A 9,552-nucleotide genomic window follows, 5' to 3' on the forward strand; every position below is an offset into this window, starting at 1 on the left:
CTAGGTAATTACTGATTTAATTAAGAAAAATACTATGTTAGAAAATACAGTAAAATTACGGACTCTTAAACGTCGCACACTGTAAAAAAAATTGAATCTTTACAAGGAAAGTCTTTGTAAAATCAGTTGCCTACAATATCACTTATTCCATTGCGAGGCAAGGCTTTGTACAATTTGCAATTTTGCTCTGCCTTGCAATCTTACAAGTGATATCATTGTCAACTGGGTTTCCAATATTTTCCTAATAAAAAGAAAAAAATTACAACGTTATTTCTTTCACATAACTGGATCTTCGTAGAAACGACGGCTGGTACCGTCTGTAAATAATAACTGCAAACAAACCTCAACCTGATAGAGCTGATTCAAAATTATTGTTTTATAATATTATTTTTTTAAATCCAGTTGCGAGATTTGAACCACGACCCATGAGTGTACATGCGTGCGCAACTTAGGCCTCTTGAGAATTTGGAAGGAGAATTTTGTAATGTTAGATATCTCAGTATTTCAAAACGTGAGATTCATTTTTACTAACGAATATTTTTAGTTTTCCAAATACATTCCGGGGTAGAGTTTCACTTTCGTAAAGTTTCATCCGGCACATACATAAATACGTTCGACATGTGACCCTAATGTTCGAGACAAGCGACTGCGTAAGGGGGTGTTTATTGTTGCTACACGCCTGTCCGCCATCTTTGCGTCGGCATTCTAGTTCTTCAAAACTTCCGTTACATTTCCTCTCGGAAATTACACATAGAAAAAAAATTACGTGAAAGCTCGGTGCCGATACGTTAGGGTGTGGGGCGTGGCGAGGAGAGAGAGAGAGGGGGGGAGGGGGAATGGGAGGCGCCCAGACAAAGGGACGCCCCGGCGCCGCGACGTCTATGCGCGCCGCCCATTGTCCTGCCCCCCCCCCCCCCCCCGGCGCACGGAGCGAGGCCCGGCAACAATGGGGCGGTTGCGCGCGCACAGACAATGGGGGTGTTGCGCGCGCAGCCAGACAATGGCGCCTCCCCACCGCCAATAGGCGCGCGGCTGGAGCCGGCCTGGCGCCGCGACTGGCGCGCCGAAGGGCACCTGTGCGCGACGTGGAGGCTTCCTTCTGCGCACCGCCTCGCAGGCTCAGACACGTCGCGCACTACGCCGCGCCGCGCAGCCCTGGAAAGAATTCCGGCTCAACAGTTTTTATGTATTTAAACCAGGATGCGCCCACTATGGCCCTGTCCGCCGCGGAATTGTTCCGGCGCCGGAACTCTCGGGAGAATTCGGAGCGGAATATTTCTGCGCGTCGCGGCGGCTTGCTGCAGTGTGCGGTGGCATGACGGAGGGAAATTTGGGCTGACACCACCTTCGGGTGCCTTTTCTGTGCCACTCGGTCATGATCGGTATCTTTGTTGAGTCTGTTTATGAGATCTGCGCACGCGGCCGTACATACTTATCTAGAGTAAAAAAATATTAGTTCAGGTAAAGTTTGAGAATTTTTTACTTTATTTAATATCTTTAATGTGTCTATATTAATCTGCCTTTGTCTCTTCGCCTCCTCTTCCGATTCCAGTAAACAATATATGAAAAACAAATCTTCCTCGTCAGAGCTGCTCATGACGTTAAAATTAACAAACCTAACATGCAAACAAATGACAAAACTAAACTAAAACGAAACCAGTCACGCGATACACCTGTACACTAGGTCGACACCAGTGGCGTAGCCAGGATTTGTGTATGGGGGGTGTTAAGAAGCATGGCCCCCCCTCCCCGTATTAAAGCGGGGGGTCCGGGGGTCCTCCCCCGGGAAAATTTGGTTTTTAAGGTGTAAAATAGTGCTATTTTAGCAGTTTTCGGTTCTTAAATTTAAACATTGTAATGGTAAAATTTTTATTAATTTTAATATGAAATTTGTTTGAGTGATGAATAAGAAATTAATTAAAGATTTGGTGCTAAGGGGGGGAGGGGGGGTTGAACCCCTAAACCCCCCCCCCCTGGCTACGCCCCTGGTCGACACTGAGGAAACTGAGCGATCGGAATCATAAAACGGCGTCTGTAGTGTGCGACCCCCCACGAGCGGAACCTTCGGAAACTTCCGCAGGGCTGCGCGGCGCGCTGTAGTGGGCGATGAGCTTCAGTCACGTCGCCACCCGCGGAGACCGGACACATTCCACGGATCATCTCGCGATACGACGGAATTTAAATAATTACCTACCTGCGCCGCTTCTGCTATTCGTCCACTGTTAAATCTCGGCCGGTTAGAGACCTCAGTCATCAATTCCTTCGCAGCCAAAATTTCAAAGTCTCTGTTGTTTACAAAATACCGTCAAAACATTTTTTTTTATAGGTGCAACACAGGGGGGTTAGGGGTCGAATCCCGCGACCTGGGACTCCTACACGGGCCTCGGGGTTCGATGCCGAGTTCGGGCACCTACTAGGCCCCTGGGGTCCGCTACTGGCGATGATGATGTCCCTGTTAGCCAATCAGCGATGACTGCTGGGGGGTTGCTTCATTAAGCGATTGGTCCGAGCCAGTCACAAGTTACCCCGTTATGAGACGCCTCACAAGTCAGCAGCCAATTGAAAAGGCGTCGTTTGCTTAAGTTTGCAAGAGGCGCGTGAAGTCCTTCCTGGAGGTCATTGAACCCGCGAATTTTTTTTCCAGTTACCTTCTTATTTGTTTGAATGGGTATTTCACGTTTTCGGCAGGTGGCGAAGTTAAGGAATACGCCTACCTGGACTCACAAGGTGAGCAGATTTTTTTTTTTAACTATATAATTTGAAAATTTTACAAGATTACCGAGTGCCATTTGTTTGCGTAAAGTATTTAGGAAACACGCGGATGCTGGAATAGTAGTCATGTATCTCGATTTAGTTTTTAAACTGAATTTTTAGGAGAGAGTAATTGGCTAAATCCCTTTATTTTAGAATAACTTTTAATTAACATGGAAGCACTTAAGGTACGTGCATTCCATTCTTACGTCATATAATGTTTGTCACCAGTACAATCTCACAGTTGTCCTGTGCACGACAAGAAGACTGCGCGCCAGTCCAGAGCCTTGCGCTTTTAGAGGCGACACCGCGCTAGAAGCACTAGAGACCGTCGCACTTATCGACCCACCTCACCAGCACAAATACACTTCTGGCTTAAATTAGTTATCCAAAATTAACAATTTAAACACAACATTGCCAGAGTTTACCCATAAAATAGAGGATATTCTCGAAAAACCAATCCAAGCTCTAAGGAAATATATATTAAAAAAAAAAAAACATTCATAACTTAAAAATATCTAAACCAAAAGGTAAATTATTGGCATACACATTTGTTCAAAACACAACATAGGTTTAACGGCATGTGGAACTTTTAATTCGAACGCGACTATAAATTAACAGGATATTTAAATAAGTTTTAATTTTCATGTTACGCTGTGTTGCTACTGTTATGTTCCTGATTTTAATGCTTTAATAATGTATGAATAAATACAATACAAATTCAATACAAAGTTTAAATATTGTTAACATCTTTTTCTTAAAATCTCTTGATCTCTTTCCAACATGATATTGTATAAAGATAAAAATTTATAATAACTATGTTTATATCTCAATAAATAACTATGTTTATATCTTAATAAATCTGCTGGTATGTATGTAACAGAGGCGGTTTGGGTCACCGGGCGGTAGCCTCCGCGTGGCTGCCCGCGGGAACTGTGATCAATTTTAGAAGACACAGGCAAATTACCGCTTCCTCTTGGGGCTGGTAACCTTTTGGCTATCAGCCCCAGGAGGACCTCTACCGAGATTTCCTAGCCCATTAAAGACTTAAAGTAGGAAACGTAATATTAAACGCACAATTTTAATTTTAATTTTTTTAAGCAAATATTTTACATATTTACAATTATAAGTTAACGAATAGAAAGATATGTTTAACCCCGGTAAGGCATTTGGCCAAGAGGGGTCTAATTATTACTTTGAATTTATGTTATGTTCACGTGATTAAAGGTGTCCGTTTCTCTCTTTCTCTCACACCGCTTCCCCTTCATATATGTGTATACCTTGGAAGATGGTTGGTCAATGTCGACTGTCTGTAGACTGTTAAAATTTTTCACCTTTAATTTTACGAAGAATGCTGGTTACAAATTTAAATTGTTTACCCCTTGATCCTTGGTTTTGCTTTGGACGGCCCTGTCCATTAGCGCCCTCCCTAACCAACAAACCATCATCCCTCAGTGAATACTGCGTGATTCCAGGCAGGTTCGTGGGAATGTAATTTATTTTTCGAACGAGGTCGTGGAAGAAGTTTACCAAATCAGTATGAAGCAAATGTGACAATAAGTTTAATCACATGGTAGCTTATTTTTATTTGGAATTAAACTAAAAAAATTTTCTAATAAAGGTTTTGTATGTAAATAGCAGTATTTTTAGTTACTGAAAACTGGTTTAGAATTTGATTTTTAAGTTTTATTAAAGGCTAATAATGTTTCACTGTTTGCGCTGAGAGACTTAGATTGTGTTCGAATTGATAGATTGTATCGAAAAAAATTCTCACGTGACCCAATTCTGTACCTATGCATTCACAATTTTCCCGTATAAAATAAAATTCACCTTTTTTTTTTTTTTTAACCTTTTGAAAAAATGTGTTGTGAGATTATAAATTAATTAATAAAATATGTGTGTAAGGTAAAGCGATGCAAATAAATACCATAAATTATTTCAGTGAATCTCAACACGCGACTTAAATCATTTTTTATGATCTTAGGATTGTTGCGTTTCGAGTTTTAACGCAGTTTTTTTGAATGATATAAAGAGATTTTGACTCAAAATTTAAATTTATATATACATATATTAAAAAATTAACATTGTAGGTACTTAGGAAACAAGTGAATGATGAATGCATCCGAACTGACAATTTTGCGAATTGGCCAAATCTTAAACGGCGTTAGGTAATGATGATTTACAAAATAATTTTAAAAAACACTTCTATTTTTTAATGCCTGAGTTAGAGCCTGCGACTGCTAGAATACCGAAGAAGATTATATTAATAAAAATAACTTACTTTGTTAAAAAGAGAAACATTTCCGAAACCTCCAGGCAATCTCACACGTCTGGAATTTAGTCGCATTATAATAACAGTTTTTGTTTTTCAACCTAACATAGCCCAATAACTGTATATTCCGGATGACTGCTGCAGCATAGAGTAAATAAAGTACTAGTACAGAGTGGACACTCAATGCTATTGCAGTTCTACGTTTTTTTTTATTCAGAAATGCTCTAGTTGCTATACAAAAACGCAAACTTGACAAACATTAAAACGAAGTTGAAGTGGCTTAAAACCGAGATAAAATACCTTCTGGACTAAGACTTACGTTTAAAATTATAAATAAATTTTAATTTAAATACAACATTGATCGTAGAAAGTACAATTTGCAGTTAATACGCTTAAAACACTAATTTGAATGGTAGGGAAATTTTCAGCTTCAACTGAATGTTGGCGAGCTTGTGACTTTTTTCGTGCACGCATTAATATTTATTAAAATATTGATTTTATTTATTTTTCCCTTATATGCAAATCATTTAACTAAATATCGGTAAACGTAACATATAATGATTTAGGAGAACAATATTTTTAAAACAATAAGTAAATTTCTTACCTTCGGGACAGTGTTTGCCTTAACCTCATTTTGGTTAAAAATGTTTTGTTTACGTATCATAACATTTGTTAAAATGCATAACATGTAACATATTTTCGGATTATATTAAATTGCTGCCTTTTTTTTTTATGTCCAAGAAACAATTTCTGTTCTAGTAGAATCACGTTGATTGAAGTTAAGGTTAGGATTTTCGTAGGTACCTACCGAATTGCATTACAAATTGCAAACAAAACTAATGCATAAAAAAACGTGCAGAAATATTTAATCATTAACACAGGCAATGTGTATTTCTGGTAAAATTTAACTGCCTAAGATGTACAATTTTCCCACAAAAACTGAAATAAAGCTGTTACCAATGGCATCTAATTCTTTATGGATTAGGTGAAAGTACAAATCTTTCTCGTATCTTCACTTCTTGAAGACAGGTGTATATCAATTGTTAAGGGAAAAAAACACTTTAATTTCAACATAAAAATTAAAAAGACACTTCATTTTATTGCAACCCTCACCTGGGTAATTGTTCCATATCACGTATCCAAGTTTATTCCTTGACCCTGTTGGCATGATCATGTATGATTTATCCGGTGGCACATGATGCTTGCTGTTTTAATTAATGTTAAAACAGCAAGCATCATTACCACAGGATCATGCCGATTAGTATCAAGGGATAGACTTGGATACACAATACAAAATTTTTACCCACACCTCCCTCTCGACCTAAAAATAAAATTCATACAAAACATTTAGACTAATTAAAGTACATAAGCAGCAAGTTTGAGCAGAATTTGAGACTCATTGACATTTAGAACAGTACCTAAATATTAATGTATTGTGTGCTTGTCCTCAATGTGCGACTACACACTACCTAAAAAGAGGAAATTCTGTAGGGCATGAAAACAAAACGTTCATCACTATTTTAATTACACAAAACTTTTATTTTGTTTCGTTTTAATAATTTACACATACCTAGTTTCGTCAAGCGGAAACTTAAAGTAAAGTTAATTATTATTATATCTTCTCTTGTACCAGTAGATAACACAACACGTAGCCGAATCAGGCATGTTTCATAACAGTGATTTATAAATTAGTTCATGAAAACATTGATATTATTTAACGAGATTACTATTTCAACATGATTGAAACAAAATTTCCTTAGAAATTTTTTATTAAACCTAATATTGCTTAATTCAACGCCGACGCCATTAATTATGGTGTTGTTGGATAAACAAGTGATTCAACATGCCAACGAAAACTTGTTTATTTTATTTTAAGTAAATATATTATTTTCATTTCAACAATACCAATTTATGCCATAAATTTGATAAAATGTTAAAATAAATGTAATAATTATTTATTCATCGTGGTATTTTGATTATAATTTTTGTGCTCAGATGTTGGATAAAGTTGTATAGCAACTAGAAAAATGCGATTGCTATGCCCTATGAAGTGTCCCCCCCCCCCCCCCCCCCCCCTGTGCAGCAGTGCAATGAAATGTCGATACGTACTTGCTCCTCGCTAGTCACCAAGCGCGGCAACACGTAATTCATATTTTCACCGCTAGGTCGCAGCACGAGTCGGTAGGACGCAGCGATTAGTTAACTTTAAAAATAATAGAGTGCACCTAATGTACCGCAAATTCGAGAGCAGTCTGACTCGTCGAAAACGCCGTTTTAACTTTTCAACTACATATTATATACACATTCTTATTTAATAATGTAAAACACCCAAGCATAAATGACAAGTTAAAAATGTATACAGTATTGCTGAGAAAATATGAGCCCCAACTAACACAATTGTAATTTAAGCCTAGGTGAGCCTAGGCTACATTCGAAATTGCATGTAAACAGCATAAAAAGGGGGCTGCCATATTGAAAAATTTTCGCCGCCTAGCCTCGTCAAAAAAAAAGGCGTAAAAGTACCATAATGGAACACTGCCATAAAAGAAATTCTGCTATATTTTCTTATACACTTCATGGAATAAGTACACCAGCATTGCTCTCGAAGTAGTGAATAGAATACTCGGTAGGTATCACTGACAAGCCTCTAGCTGTTTCTCAGGACAGATAACAGTCATAGTTGCAATCACAAATAAACCGCATAGTTCGTGCACTAGTAGAAACAAATTAATTATAAGGAGCAGCACTGTATTCTTAATACGACGATTTGTAAAAAAAAAAAAAAATTGAAGATTCATTTGACACTTTTCCTCTTCTACGGAATGAGGAAAACGGCCTTACTCGTAAAGTCGTAATGTAACTAGCTTCATAGAATTTACATTTTTCCACTCTGGAATAATTTAAACAATTGTAGATCATTATTTCATAAGTGCAAATCCAACGCAAATATTCAAGAGTTTTCTTTTCATTAATAGGGTGATAGAACACAAAAAAAAAAAAAACTCAGATATTAAGGTTTTTAATATCCATATTAAATTATTTAAAGTCTACAAAATGTATTTTTAAGATGCTAAAATGTGAGTAAAACATTTTTGTGTAGTGTATAAGGCACAGGTCAACAGCACAGGCTCTCTAGGGGAGACACACGTGGGCTTTGCACAGGCTTGCAATCTTTCACAAATAAATTAAGAATTTTTTATATTATTAAATAAAAATTATTACTATGCATAGCATAGCTTCATTAAAACTGTCAGATTAAATTAAAAGATTAAAAGATAAAGTTAATGTTAACTAATTGGTAACTTTGGTTTTTCACAAAAATCTTAAAAAGAAACTAAAACTGTGTACATAAAATAAATATGTAGGTTACAAAAAATAAAAATAACTTTTTGCTTAATTTTTTTTACCAATGAATGTTTCTAGATTGTTCAAAAAGATCTGGACAGCTTAAATATCTTGCTGAATATAGTTTCACAAACATATTTCCAATTATATATATTTTTTTCATCAACATCTTTTCTTGATAAATTCTGATTAGGCCTACAGTTGGAATATCATTTATTAAATATTAAACAGTAGTTGAGATAAACTACTACTTTGCGGAACACCTAATACCATGAAATTGAATTTGCAAATTTGACTGCAAAGCGTTTATTTGTAAGATAATTAAAACACATTGCGTGACGAGGCCTAAAATTGATGATTTTTTAAACATAAGATTGTGTTGGAAAGTATAAAAGGCTTTACTCATGTTGAAATAAATAGAATTCGCGTGTATCTTAAAGACGATCTTCCTGACTGAAAACGAAGTGGTTTTTAAGAAATAAAATTCATTTGCCTATAAATATTTTTTCTTCGAAAACTTCTAAATTAGGTACTACATGACAAAGGTATTGGTTAATAGTTTGTGACTAAAATTTAACTGTCAATAATACTTCAAGAAAATATATACTAAACACACAACTTCTGTATAGAACCACACACTGACTGATACACAATTAAAATATTTTATGTACAAAAGCAAAAAAAAATTAAATGTTTGAGCTTTGTTTATAACTTGGTGGAATGTTAATGCTACAGTCACTAAAAACTAAAACGCTACTAAACTACAAGAAATATTTTTGCAAAACTCCGTTCCCCCGGAGAAACCCCCGGAATGGCCACCGCATGGGGAGCCCAAGAAAAGAAACGGGCTCCCCATTTGGAAGCCACCTGGAAGGTTTTTTTCTGTTCCACCCACCGTTTCTTTTGGTAGCCTGACTTGTTACAAGGGATTGTATTCCTACCAGAAAAAATGCCGCCATTTTATCTGGGCAATCCGCCTTGGAGGAGCCGGGGCGCGAACCCGGGTCCTACAAGTCACAAGGCAGGCGCTCTACCACCAGAACCAGAGCGGTAGAGCGGATACTGGCAGTCTTCTTGACACTGATATGATGTTATTCCACGAGTTTACTGTAGTTTCGTGTGTCATTAACACGTGCAGTAACATCTAACCTCGGTAACAAACAAATTGATGTGTTCTTATGTTG

General features: G+C 37.1%; 1 long non-coding RNA gene across 1 annotated transcript in view; it reads left to right on the plus strand.

Annotated features, from left to right (window-relative positions):
• LOC134536512 (uncharacterized) overlaps nt 1-9,552 on the plus strand; it is a 352,420-nt gene that overhangs the window by 307,660 nt on the left and 35,208 nt on the right. The window lies entirely within an intron of this gene.

Source organism: Bacillus rossius, chromosome 11, assembly GCF_032445375.1.
Source record: "Bacillus rossius redtenbacheri isolate Brsri chromosome 11, Brsri_v3, whole genome shotgun sequence".
NCBI lineage: Eukaryota > Metazoa > Arthropoda > Insecta > Phasmatodea > Bacillidae > Bacillus > Bacillus rossius.